Here is a 13,856-nt window from a genome sequence, read left to right as displayed (position 1 = left end):
CTGGGGGTCTGAAGTTCTGCTTCAGTGTAGTTTTGAACTAGGAGAGACCTGACCTAACATTGAGAATTCGATGGGGAAAATGAAGTTGCTGGGGTTTCTCAAGTATTTCTTCCAAATTGCTCTGTTGAGGCTTGTGTTCATCCTCCCCCCTTACTTACACATTTTATGTTTTTTTCCTAGAGAATGAAAATTGAAAGAGGTTGATAAGGCATCACAAAAAAGCAGCGCTTTGCAATCAGACTTCTGGTGTAATTGTTCCTGTGACTCTTTGCTGCCTTCAAGTTTAGAAGAATTGGTGTGAGAGTTAGCAAGGCCTGCTTCTAACTCTTAGCACACCGCATATATATATATATATATACATGCAAAACTTGGCACCTGCCATCATAAATGCCTGGGATTTCTTATTCACTTTCCCCTTTCCCTTAGTTCTTATTTGCAAAGTGAAATTATGCTGCTTCTCCAAATAAGGAGGAAGATGGCTCAGCAAAATGCACACACTAATAACCATGCCTTGCAGTTTTTTCACACCCCTTGGGTTCTTTGCTTCCTCTGCTCACTTGAAATGCTAATCAAGGCTACAAAGTCAGGAACCAGGCAAACACCCTCTGCAAGTCAGGCCGTGGGCGACTTTTAGCTTAGAGCTCCGATACTCCAAATCTCTTTCATGTCTATACTCCAGGTTGCAGAGGTTGGGATGGATTAATAATGACAGTAAGAGTAAGATATCAATAAAACCCTAATATCTTCTAGGGCCATGGTAAACTGAGACCCTATCAACACTTGATACAGGTGGTACTCCTACAATAAAAAGAGCCCTTTTATTTAAAGGAAGACATTTCTTATGTAAAAAAGCAGGGATGTTACTTTTGTTTTTTAGCAAAAGCCTAAGAAAGAAAATGATGGCACAATATTGGAGGACATTATATACGTATGTTAATTTAATTGTTGGTGTATTCACAGCACAACTTAATTCTTGCTGACATCACACTCTCATGCAGTTGGTAGGGTTGGAGCAGAGGGCTGGAGGGGTGTTTCTGTAAGCTATTATTTTATCCAATGGCTCTGCCCTTCTCAGAGCATCCTCTAATTCAGCTGGTGAACAGTAAACAGAGAGAGAAAGAGGAAGGTTTGGTATGAGAGCCTTTTGTGTCAGGCCTGGAGTAGCAATCACTTGTGCTCACATTCCACTGGCTAGTACTCAGTCACATGGTATACTAACTTTGACAAAGGTCGGAAAATGTAGTCTAAGTGCCTTGGGAAAAAAAGAAAGGAGGTTTGGTGAACATCTAGCCTGTCTCTGCCCATCATAAAGAATAGGATAAATTCTAAGATTAATTGAACATGAGTCAAGAAATAACTAAATTAGTAGATAATGTCATACTTATAAAAAACATAAGCAATTTCTTTCTTTTTTATTAACATTCTCTCATGTTTAAGACAGGACATAGAATGAGAAGACATCTAGTAATACACAAACTAGAAAATATTGTTAGAGATTACTAATTGCCTAGTTTAATGCTCATCCTCCCCTTTCTCCTTTTAGCAGATAGTATATTCATGACTCTGTCTTCATCTATCCATGTAAATTTTCAGTTGGCTTCAGAGTTCTTTCCATAGTGTGGGTACCTATGTATCCAGTCCATGTAATTTGCTCTTGCCAGTAAAATGAGGCAGAAATGACAATGTGCTAGTTACAAGTGCAGGCCTCAGAGGGCCTGCATATTTCTACTTGTTACACTATGTCAGTGATTCTCAACCAGTGTGCCATGAGAGGATCTTAAGTGTGCCACAAACATTATTAAAGATATATAATTGATTATTAAAGATTTACAATTAATTACATTATTTTTGGAAGAAGTTCAAAGCATAGTAAGTATATTCTTTTTTTACTCTTTTTTGGGATCAACATAATTTAAGCGTGCCACAGAAGTTTCACTATAGGTTCAAGTGTGCCTGAGACAAAGAAGGTTGAAAAACACTGCTCTATGAGGACAAGCCTGGCCCAGCCAGAGAGACGAGGAGAATCATATAGAACAGAGCTGAGTCACTTCAGTCCCACCCCCTCTCCTCTTTGAGCCCAACCTAGACCATCCAATAGTCTAGGCCGCTCAGTCAAGAACAGCCGACCTGATCTGCAGTTAATCCCAGACATATGAGTAATTGTTGCCACAGAGGTTTTGTGGTTGGTTGTTACACAGCATTATTGTAGCTTTAGGTAACAGATACATTGCTTAATAACATGACTCCAGTTTAATTTATTTTGGGGATGTACTCAGTGAAAGGCGTTTCTCAATTTGCTTTGCAGCTGAGTATGACTGCCTACATAAATTTTGGCAAATGAGATATAAGCGTAAGTCTTGTGTGATATTTTCAGGGACTTTAAAGAGAAAAGAAGGGTCTTCTTTTGCTTTTCTTTCTCATCTCCTGGACTGCACTTTGGTGAGGTGAGTGGCAGTCCAACAACCAACTTGAGTGGTGAGGTTGGAAGCTGTTCACTGAGATGGAAGAAGAGGTGGCTAGAAGGATCCTGAGTCTGATGACTGGCAAGCCCTTGATCACCTACTTATCCATTGACTTTATTTGCATGAGAGAAAATAACAATTTTATTCATGCTGCTGTCAGTTTGGATTTTATTCTACACACAGCTGAACTTAATCCTAATTGATACAAATACCTAGTTTGTCAATTTGAAGGTTTGCTGTCAATTTTACAACAAGAAGTTATGTTCTAGTCATGTGAATTTCTATGGCTTAATTTTGTTCTTCCCCTAGAGACAATAGAACAGATTTCCTACTCATGTGTATTATTATGGTCTACTTCATTCTCCCCATATTGGTAATGAAACAGACATAATTTCAGAAGATGGAAATCATAGGTATGGGAGCCATCTTTGACAGTTCTCCTGGTTAAACACAAGGGTTGCTTGTAGGCTTATGGTGGAAAAGGGCTTGGGAATTTGGAGGTGTGTAAAAATTATCCAATAGTCCATTAATCTCTAGACACATGAGAACATGTCTGTGGCACAGGATTGAAAAGATAAAGATAATGCTGTGGGCTCTTTGGATGTGATCAGAGAAAACAGAGGAACTGAAATCTATGGCACTTTGCTCTATTAGTTTTTCCCCCATTGAATAGAGTCTGTTCTTCCTGGAAGAGGTTTATATGAATTCATCCTGCTTCTTTATCTTATTCTCATTGCCATAATTTTTGAGGTGATGTTATATTGGAGGAGTAAAAAGATATAGCTACTTCCTCCAGCCCCCTTTCCCTACAATATGAATGGGGAAAAAAACAAATGGTTTTTTCTTTTCTAAATGCATATATGTATACAAATACAGTTGATCTTTGAATAATTGCAAAAGTAGTGACCCCTATATCACATGCAGGCAGAAATCTGCATACAAATTGTGAGTCCCCCCAAACTTAACTTCCAATAGTTTACTGTTGACTAGAAGCCTTACTTACAACATAGCAGTCAATTAACACATATTCTTACAACAAATTAAACTAGAGAAAAGAAAATGTTAAGAAAATCATGAGAAGGGGAACATATGTTTACTGCTTATTAAGTGAAAGTGGATCATCATAAAGGTCTGCATAATTCATGTTTGTAGGCTAAGGAACAGGAGGAAGGGGAGGAGTTGGTCTTGCTGTCTCAGGGCAAGACCTCTGCTGTGGCAGAGGCAGACAAATTTTGCATAGATAGGCTGAGTGCCTGTAGCTCTGTGGTTAGAGTGCCAGCCCTGGACTGCTTAACACGCCCACACAAAAAAATTTGCATAGATGTTGACCTGTATGGTTCATGGACAGCTGTATTACATGTGCAATAAGTTAATTGTGGTCCTAAACTGAGGGAAATTGAGAGTGACTTTTAGCAAAACATAGTTGAGAACCACTAGATGGTGCTTCAACTTAACTCTGAACATTTTGAAGCACGCTAGGATCCACTAATCTCAGGCAAAGCAATCCTGCATTTTTTTAAAAAATTTTTTCATACAATTGCCCATCCATTTACTAATTCTTTAGGTCTTCTTGGGTGATTTTGGAACAATTATAGGAGGAGGAGAGAATGGTTTAAGGAGAATTAAAGGAGAAAAAGAATTATTTTCAGTCCTCAGGCTCGAATTGCACTACACTTTTCACTGAATTGTAGTAAAAACATTTTGTTTACCAAATAAGATAGGAGTGGATATTAATAGTTTCATTTCAGATAAAGGACAAATGTGAGGATATCTTAGTGGTTAAACCAAGATTAATACTTGTTTCTTAAACTGGAGAGTTGAGACTACCCAGTCACTGAAAAGCAAGGAGCTATTTGTATTAGTGGTAGCTGATGGTTAGAACTACACATAAAAGTAGCTGGCCTTCTCTTTCTCCCACGTCCCCTCTTATGTCTCCTCCCCATTACCGTTTTGAGTCACACATGGTATTCTAACCCTGGAAGGAAGCTACAGATAAATTAGGTCAACTTCCTCATTTTACAAAAGAGGAAACTGAGACTCTCAGAGCTGAGTGACTGTAGGGTGTTATTAAGAAGCCAGGTGGCCTACTTTGCTTATGGCTGAGGAAGGCAGACCCATGAGGCCACAGGTAGCTATGGTACACCCAGAGGAAAAGAGCTGGCCATCTCTTTCTCGGATGAGCCCCTCACATGCTTCCACTCTTGTCTGACTGGCCAAGGCCATGTGACAATGCTTTCTCCAGTCTCTGGCAAAGGGACTGAGAGCATGCTTGTGTTGATGAGGCCTTTCCTGGAGGCAAAGCAGGGGCTAAGGTCAACATCTCCTTGTGAGAGAGGAGTGAGTGGAGACGTGAACAAAATTAGGGCTTGTTAAGAAGCAGAACTGAAGAATGTGTGTGAAGTCTTAATGAACGAGATGATAATAGTCAAATAGAGTTTTATAAGAGGCATGAGAACAAGGGCAGGTGAACACGGGCAGGTAAACAAAAGTATGCCAAGAATAGAGGACAGCATGGGTAAAGGCAGAGAGGTGTGACAGGCTGGTCTCTTTCAGGGCATTGGGGAAACTGTCCATATCATCTTCTCACACAAATTCCACATTTCATGAAGTTATCTGAGGACAGGAAATAGCTATTCTCTTAAGAATGCCAGGAGAGTTTTGCAGAACCAGCAAATCTTGATCAATTTGTTTTCTGAACAGAATGTTCAAATCTTCTCACTGATTCTCCCAGCACTGGTTTTAAGGTCAAATAAAGAGCCAAGAACATTGGTTTCTACACAGTGGAGAACCACAGAGAGCCTGCGGAGAGGCATGCATCTGATGGATGATATCGTTGATCTCAGAAGGGTGGAGCTCAGTTTCAGAGCTGGGTAAAGTTGACAGAGCTGGGACACTTCTTATGCTGGTTTCTCATCATGTAATGTGAAAATAATTCTTGCACTCAACCAAGCAGAAGAGAGGGTCTTGAGGGTAATCTTTGGAAGTATCCTTGTGAATGTTGCTAAGAAACACAAAATCTTCTGTACCTGCTTTCAAATGTTCTTCACACACACATTGATATATAGAAAAAAATTTAAGCATGTTCTTCACAAAAACCTTCTCTTTAACCTAAGAGACAGAGAGCCCACACACAGATGCCACGTATTCCAGTTCCCATTTCCAGTTCTGTCCTCTCTAGTTTAAAGCTCCCACATGTTGAGGAGAGAGCTCTTCAGAGTATGGTAATCATCAGGGAGGAAAGCAATGAGAATCTCTGCACAGGTAGGGGGAGGCCACGGGTCCAATCAAGAGACTTTGAAAATTTATTGTGAAGGAGAGAAAAAAACATTCACATACTCACATTCAGGAAAAGCATATTTAACAAGATACACTAAAACAAGAGAAACTGGGAAGTTCAACGAACTGTTAGGACTTTTAGGGGAAGAGAAAACGAATTACTTTCAATTTGCTGTTCTGATTTGCCTGGTGGTAAGAACACCATCCTCCTGGGAAAACAAAGTGGATTGCGTATGACTATCAATCATTTACTCTTTTTCTTTGAGTAGATGAAAATGCTTGAGTCCATCACAACGTTTCAGTTGCTATTTTATGTTATCGTTCTGAAAACAGAGCAAGACACCAACTGTCAAGGATGGTCTATGGCTGATGATAGCTTACCACACTTCTGAAGGGCATCTTATGTACCCCGGGATTCTGTGGGGGCCATGGAACCTGGAGAGGAAACGAGTGTCCTCCACCACAGTGTTGTGAGGGCAAACCATGCTGCTGGAAAGACTAATCTCAGAGGTTACCTCTGAGCCTTGAAATGGGCATAAACACTGCTATGGACCTGATTGCGGCTGTGGGTGAGACAGGAGCCAAACCAGGTTATGTATTTTGTGTCTCACTGCAGAGTTTACTGCTTAGTTATGATTCCTGCAATCCCAACTTTAACACTTTCCCCCGAGCACACCATCTGCAACATAACACCTTCAAAAAAGCTCTCCCACAAACTTTCCCAAATTCTCTGTGATGGAAAGTTGCAACACCATTTACAAGGCATTGAAAGCCAAGGAGTGGCCCAAGATGTCAGCTCCAAGAAGCTACAGTAAATGTCTTGGGACTAGAAAGAATGATTAAACAACTAGCATTCCAGCAAGAAGCATCTGTCTTTTGTCATTCTCCCCAAAGAAACATAAAATGTGCATAGGAAGGCTGCCATTTCAGCGGGGGCGAAGGAGGTCAGCCATTTGTAACATTTTCCACCATTCTCTTACAACTAAAACCCAAATCCCATTACTTTCTAGCTGCCTATCAGGGGAGGGTGTTTGCTAATGTAGCCTGAGGAGGCCTAATTGCTATCCCCGGTAACCCACCACAGCCCTTGTGTCCTGGAGGATGATTAAATGGTAGAATCTAGGGAGGATCTGGATGTGAAACTTCATCCCCATGCCAAACTGGGCTTGGGTTTTAAATTTTTTTATTTTTTTTTTCTTTTTGCATTTTTTCAGATTTCTATCCAAAACATGCTTTCCTTGGCAGCCTCCCCAGAGGACTGTGAAGTCATACCACATAAATTATCCAACTCTTACCTCTGTAGGATGGTAAAACAGACTTAAGACTTGCAAATTGCAGCTGTTCTTGGGCAAGGGCTCTGGCCAGGTGGGAACCGGCAGATCCGCTGGCAACGTGCACATACACTGGACTGGCCGGGTAACAATCCGTCTTTAGCTGTCATCAGGAGCTAGGGCGAGGCTATCTATGCTCATCCAATCACTCCAGATTTTTACTTAACTTTTCATAGTCAAGGGTTCTTCTTTTCCTTAGTGACTACTTTTCAAGGAGACTAAGAAATGTGGAATTCATCACCATATTTCTTATTTATGCATAAAAGATCAGAGGAGTTTTACCCTACCTTTCCAATCTGATCTCCCATACACTCCTCTTATCTCTAATCCCTACCCACACACCTGCTGTCCAGCTTTTCCAGAAATTTTTCTGTACCTATTTCTTGCCGCATGTTGTGCCTTGGAACATGAGATGAAGGCCTCTACTCCTTATCCGCGATGCTGCTGCGTCTGTGACATCTTTCTAGATGCCTTCTTCTGACCTGGGCATTGCCTTACTAAACTACTTTTTATAGCATTTTGTAGAGTATTAAGACCTGTGGCTTTATAGCTATTTGCATTCATGTGTCCTCAACACTAAATTGTGGGATCTATGGGGGCAGATGCCACATCTCATCCATTTTTCTATGTCTCAAACTGTGTAGCACAATGTGTTACATATAGTGACTACTCCATAAATGTACACTGAATTTGAATTTAAAAGCTCAAAATATAAAGACTGAGAAATATATGATCAGTCATGGATACATTTGACTATATGACAAAGAATGGGAGCAGGTATTTGCTACATATGTAAGACAAACCAATGTTACCTTGAGTATATTTATGTCAACAAATCAGAAGAAAATGACAAAAGAAAAATCCCATAAAAACATGGGCAAAAGATGTGAATGGCCATTTTAGAAGATAGGAAACATAAATGTGTAATAAACATATGAAATGATAGTTAAGTAGTAATCAAGGACATGCTAAGTAAACAAACAAAAAATGCCCAGATACCATTTTTTCATACATTAGCTTGGTAGAATTAATAACAAGCAGTTTCTGATGGGAGTATAGGGATTTTGTTTGTTTGTTTGTCTGTTTAGACAGAGTCTCAGCTGTTGCCCTGGGTAGAGCGCTGTGGCATCATAGTTCACAGCAACCTCCAACTCTTGGGCTCAAACTATCCTCTTGCCTCAGTTTTTCTATTTTTAGTGGAGACGGGGTCTTGTTTTTGCTCAGGCTGGTCTGGAACTCATGAGCTCAAACAATCCACCCACCTTGACCTCTCAGAGTGCTAGGATTATAGGCATGAGCCACTGCACTGGGCCTGATGGGAATATAAGTTAATATAGCCATTCCAGAGAGCAGTTTGCAAGTATGACCTAATAATTCCATTTTTCAGTATCTACTCAAAGCACTACTGTTCATGTGCACAAGGAGATAATATTACAATAAGACCTATAATAACAAATCATGGGAAATGGCCTCACTGTCTTTTCTTAGGGAAACAAAATACTACACAGCAGCTAAGAGGAATGGGGTTGCCTCAGTGGAGAGGCTTTCTTCAACTCTCTGAAGTACCACACCTGCCTATATCCCTTTATCCAACTTTCCAGTTCTTCATAGCACCTTATGTTATCATATTAGCTACTAGTTTATTTGGCTATTATCTTTATCCCTCTCTGAAATATAAGACTGATTAGAATAGAGACTTAGTCTGTTTTTGCAGTGCTGATATGCAGCCCCAGGCACATATTGCTTGGTACATAATAGGGACTCAGTAAATTGCTATTAATCAGAAAATGTGCTGCTAAATACAACAACATGGAAAAGATCACCAAGGCATATTAATAGGAAGAAAAATCAAGTTACAGAATGATATATATAAGACGATATAATTTATGTAAAATAGATACTTTTTTTTTTTTTTTGCAGTATGATTCTAATAATTCCACTGTCTCCTTTAAAACTTGGCCATCCTGGCCTCATTAGGATGGCGGAAAGATATGCCTGAAATGTTACCTACTTGCCTTTTCCCAACTCTGGTTTTTAAAAGCACAAAATCTCTTAGGGGGAAAGAGAGAATTCTGAGTCTTTACCTCTCATTTTATCCCCTCACCCCCAGCCTGAAAGAAGCAAAATGCCTTGAATGGAGAAGCTTAAGGTAAATGGAGCAAGTGGTGGGAGTTTACATTCCTACAGGAGGTGGGGAGCTCTCTCTCCCAGGCAGAGCCCAGCAGGAGAGAAGCCCTACAGTTTTGGCAGTAAAGAATTTGGATGGCACATCAGGAATTCTCTTTCTTAAACACTATGGTAGAAGATTGATTCTTACTCTTCCAATCTTGATATGGCAAAGGCAGTCTCTGCTTCTAAAGGTCTGGGCACATGGAAGCAAGGGTTTTCTCCCTAAAGGCCTGTGGTTCAGATGACTTGGAGGACCAGATTGTTTCTAAAAACCAGCAAATTTAGATGCCAGCACAGAAGAAGGGAGGGAGGGGGCTGATGGACTGGGAGGAGTTTTTTTTCATGTTGCTAAAATGAGTACTCTCAATACTCATAATTTTTCTTGAAAACCAGAGTTGGAGCTGAGCTTTATGCCTGTACCTATATAATTCAATGTGAACATGAAAAAATATCTGGAAGGAAGCATGCACAGTGGGTGGTGGTGAAGAGGGGTTGGTTGATTTGTAATGTTTGAATTTTATACCAACACTAATTTCAGGTACTCCATGTTATGAAAAGTATTTCCAAGAACTGAAAAGTAAAACTTAGACTTTCTTCCAAAAGGCAGAGTAAGAGTTATAGGATTTGCTAAGGCCATGTAGAAGACTGAGGTTGCTGACAGGCTAACCACGGCAGATCCCAATGAAGCTGGGGTGGGGATGCCAGAGGTGACCTGCAGAAGCTGTGATTCCGCACTTCAGTTTCTTCACCATGTAGAATTTCTCTGGCCTGCTGAAAGACCTGTTTATCAGCCTCAAAACACTAAAATTTATGAGAATTTGTAACTCAAGAATTAATCAAAGGCATATGAGGAGAGAAGTAAAACATTTAATCCAAGTTCTGTCCTGGGTATGCCTTCTTAATTATCTGGGAAAACAGTACAAAAATCTGATATTTATGACTATCTCATACTTTTATGACTGGTTCAGTTCCAAGCACATCAAATTGTGTACAAATTAAATTTCGTTCTTTAAGGGTCCGTGCTTTAATTAAGATGGCTATGTTAGATTAAAAACTAAAATTAATTTTGTTTTTCATTTCTTGATGCCTTCTGTTTGGTGAAGGCGTTTGCAAAAGGGTTGTAATTGTTTTTAGTCAGTTAATATGCATTTAAATATAAAGCTACTGAAAAATAACTTAGACTTTGAAAACGTTTCATTTATAAATTAACAGTGTTTGGAGATCCCAAACTCTTGGTGCATGGATGAATATGTTAAACCAGTGGTTTATCTTAGAGACTGTGTCCTTTCATCTTTATTTTACATACCCTAATCTCACTTCCCCTTACCACTGAAGTTGTGCTTTTGATGACAGATTCAGTCATGAGGTAGGCCGTTGCTATTGATAGCAGTCTTTTCTGTTCTTCCCTTGTGACTTCCACCGCACATATGTGATACAGGATGCACACAGTGGAGGCAAATTAAGCACAAAAGGAATTTGTTAAGAAATATTAGGTAGCTTGTAGAGTCTCTGTGGCTGGAAAACCAGTATTGGGAAATGAGAAGGACCAAACCCATCTAGTGGAGAGGGGCTTCACTACCATACCTATTAGACAGTAGACTGCCACCGGCCACTGGACCCTCCTCCACCTCTGATTGTCCTTCTGTTTGCAACTGATGGGGAAGTGTACCTGATAACTTATGCCTGGGGCACTTTCCAAAACCCAACATGCCAGCGGAACTGATAAAGTAACTATCTTGCCTTTTCTGGGCCTCAGGTACAAGAAATGCTCAGTTACCAGGACCCAGCAGGTGGAGAATTCACAGACAGAGAAGAGAAATTCAAAGGCTAAAAGGGTCTCAGAAACCCTGTATTATCTAATGAGGGATTAAAGAGAAGTCTTTTTTCACTTACCAATACTGAGAGGTTTATAAACACTGGCTTTTTGAATATTGAGTTTTAAATTCCTACCTGAGTTTTCTTTCTTTTATTTCAAATTAATATGAGGGTACAAATTTTTAGGTTACATTGTTCTCACTTCCTCGGTAAAGTTCAAGATGTAGAAGAGCGTTTTTTGCCAAAAGGCATGCTGAACACCCTGGCATGCACATTAGGTGAGATCCCGCCAAATGCCCCCTCTCCCCCTACCAATCGCCCTCCCCCACCCCCCTTTTCCCTCCTCAACCTTCCCCCTTACTGAACTATTTTTGTGTTTTATCATTTGTGTGACAATGTAATTATTTATATATTGGTTTCATATTAGTATTGAGTGTATTGGATATGTTATTTTCCATCCTTGAAATACTTTGCTGAGAAGAATGTGCTTCGACACTATTCAGGTAAACATAAAAGATATAAAGTCTCCATCTCTTCTAATGGCTGAATAGTATTCTATGGTATATGTATACCACAGCTTGTTAATCCATTCATGGGTCGATGGGCATTTGGGTAGCTTCTATGACTTGGCAATTATTAATTGAGCTGCAATAAACATTCTAGTGCAAATGTCTTTGTGGTAAAATAATTTTTGTTCTGTCTACCTGAGTTTTCTATTGCTGCATATCAAATTACCTCAAAACTTCATGATTTAAGATAAAAATAAGCATTATCTCACATGGTTTCTATAGATCAGAAATTCAGGGACAGCTTAGCTGGATGATTCCTGTTTGACATCTCTCATGAGGTTGCAGGCAAGATGTCAGTTGGGGCTGCAGTCATCTCTTGATGTGGCCTTGAGGATTCACTTCAAAGATGGCTTACTCACATGCTGATAGTTGATGCCTAGCATTGGCAAGAAGCTTCTGTTCCTTGCCACGTAGGTCTCTCTGTAGGGCTGTTTGAGTGTTCTCATGATGTGGAAGCTGTTAGTGATCCAAAAAAGAACAAAGCAGAAGCTGCAATGTTTTTATGACATTTTTGCACAATATTCTATTGGTTGCACAAGCCATTCCTATTCAGTGTAGGAAAGGAGTACAGTGGGGCATGAACACCACAAGGAGAGGATCACTGGAAGCCAACCATCATGCTGAACAAAACAAAAATTTGTAAATTTTTTAGTTAATTCCATAATCAAAGTGGGAATTCAAATGAATCTACTATCTATATGACTCCAGGATATGTAGACAGAGATTTGCAATAAGGTTATGATAATTACTTGATTTAAAAGCCAAAAGCTTTGCTAAATCTATTAAGTTATAATGATTAAACAAAACACAGAAATTCAGATGTATCATAAGAGGGATTCAATAATTTTTTTCTACTGAATCCAATTTGGAATTTCTTCATAGAGAGCTACTTCCTGTTACTCTTCAAAGTTGTCAGAATAAAATGAGAAATTAGAAAGTTAAGGAAATGTGCTCTTCTTGGAGCATTATTTGGCTGATTGGAAAGTTTTAAAATTATTTTAGAAGACTTTTTTCACCTAGAATTGTGACCAATTTTGGACACAGATAACATTTGGACACAAAAATAAAGACTATTGTTTTTCATGCTTCAGGACAAATCTTAAGCCTTTTTTTTTTGTGTTTAACTCTTTTGGGTTTGACTCAGTCTATCATCATCCTACTGCCCTAGTTCCTTTGGGCTGCTAGAACAGAATACTATAAAATGTGTGGCGTATAAATAACAGAAATTTATTTCTCACAGTTCTGGAGGCAGGGAAATTCAAGATCAAGACTTGGTGTCTGTGATGAGGGCCTGCTTCCTGGATCGCAGACAGCCATTTTCTCCCTGTGTCTCCTTGGGCAGGAGGTGCAGAGGAGCTCTCCAGACTCTCTTTTAAAGGCCCCCCCCCCCCCCCGCCTGACCTAATCACCTACTAAAGACCCTACTTCCTGATACTAGCACGGCAATGGTTGGAATATTTACACTTCACTGCAAATCAGGGCTCCCTTTTCACCCACCTCAACAAAGAAGCAGCTGATCAACATATCCCAGGATCTGTGGGAGGTTCACAGTGGGGATGCTTTAGAAGAGGATACAACCCTGTTATTGGTGGTAATGGTGGGAAAGGTTGAGCTTCACTCAGAGATAAAGCTAGTTGGGTTCCCTAAAGGCAATGCTCACAGGAGACAGAGGACTCATTAGAGAGACATTCAGGGATTACGGCCAAGGACACCTTTTTTTTTTTTTGCATTTTTTGGCCTGGGCCAGGTGGTGCCCTACTCCTTTGAGCCACAGGTGCCACCCAACACTTTTTTTTTTTAACAGTAAGAAAAGTGAGCACTGATCAGAGTGGGATGGTCTATATAGCCTAAGGAGGAAGTTAGGGTTTAATTAGGAAAAGGAGATGGTAGCTAATACTTACTGAGATACCTGCTTTGCATACCTTAATCATTTCATCTACCTGCTAAAGCAGTTAAGTATTAATATTTTAATCTATTTTATAATCAAGAACATTAGAGCTCTAATTAAGTGTGGTGCCTTGGTCCTAACTGAGGATTTTACCGTGATACTGTTCCCTCTTAGACCTTCTTTTTCTGGAAAGTTGAGAAGGGGAAGCAGAAGAAGTAGAATTGTTCTAGGATCAGAAATATCTGGAAGGAGCAAGAAAGTGTCTGCAAAGTTAGTGAAGACAGACATGAAATTCAAGGGAGGAATATCTGAGCAAAAGGAAACCTCCCCACCAAGAGAGAATAGC

This window comes from Otolemur garnettii, unplaced genomic scaffold (assembly GCF_000181295.1).
Source record: "Otolemur garnettii isolate 467f Iridium unplaced genomic scaffold, OtoGar3 scaffold00122, whole genome shotgun sequence".
NCBI lineage: Eukaryota > Metazoa > Chordata > Mammalia > Primates > Galagidae > Otolemur > Otolemur garnettii.
The sequence above is the reverse complement of the archived record's forward strand: the minus strand, read 5'-3'. Positions refer to the sequence as shown.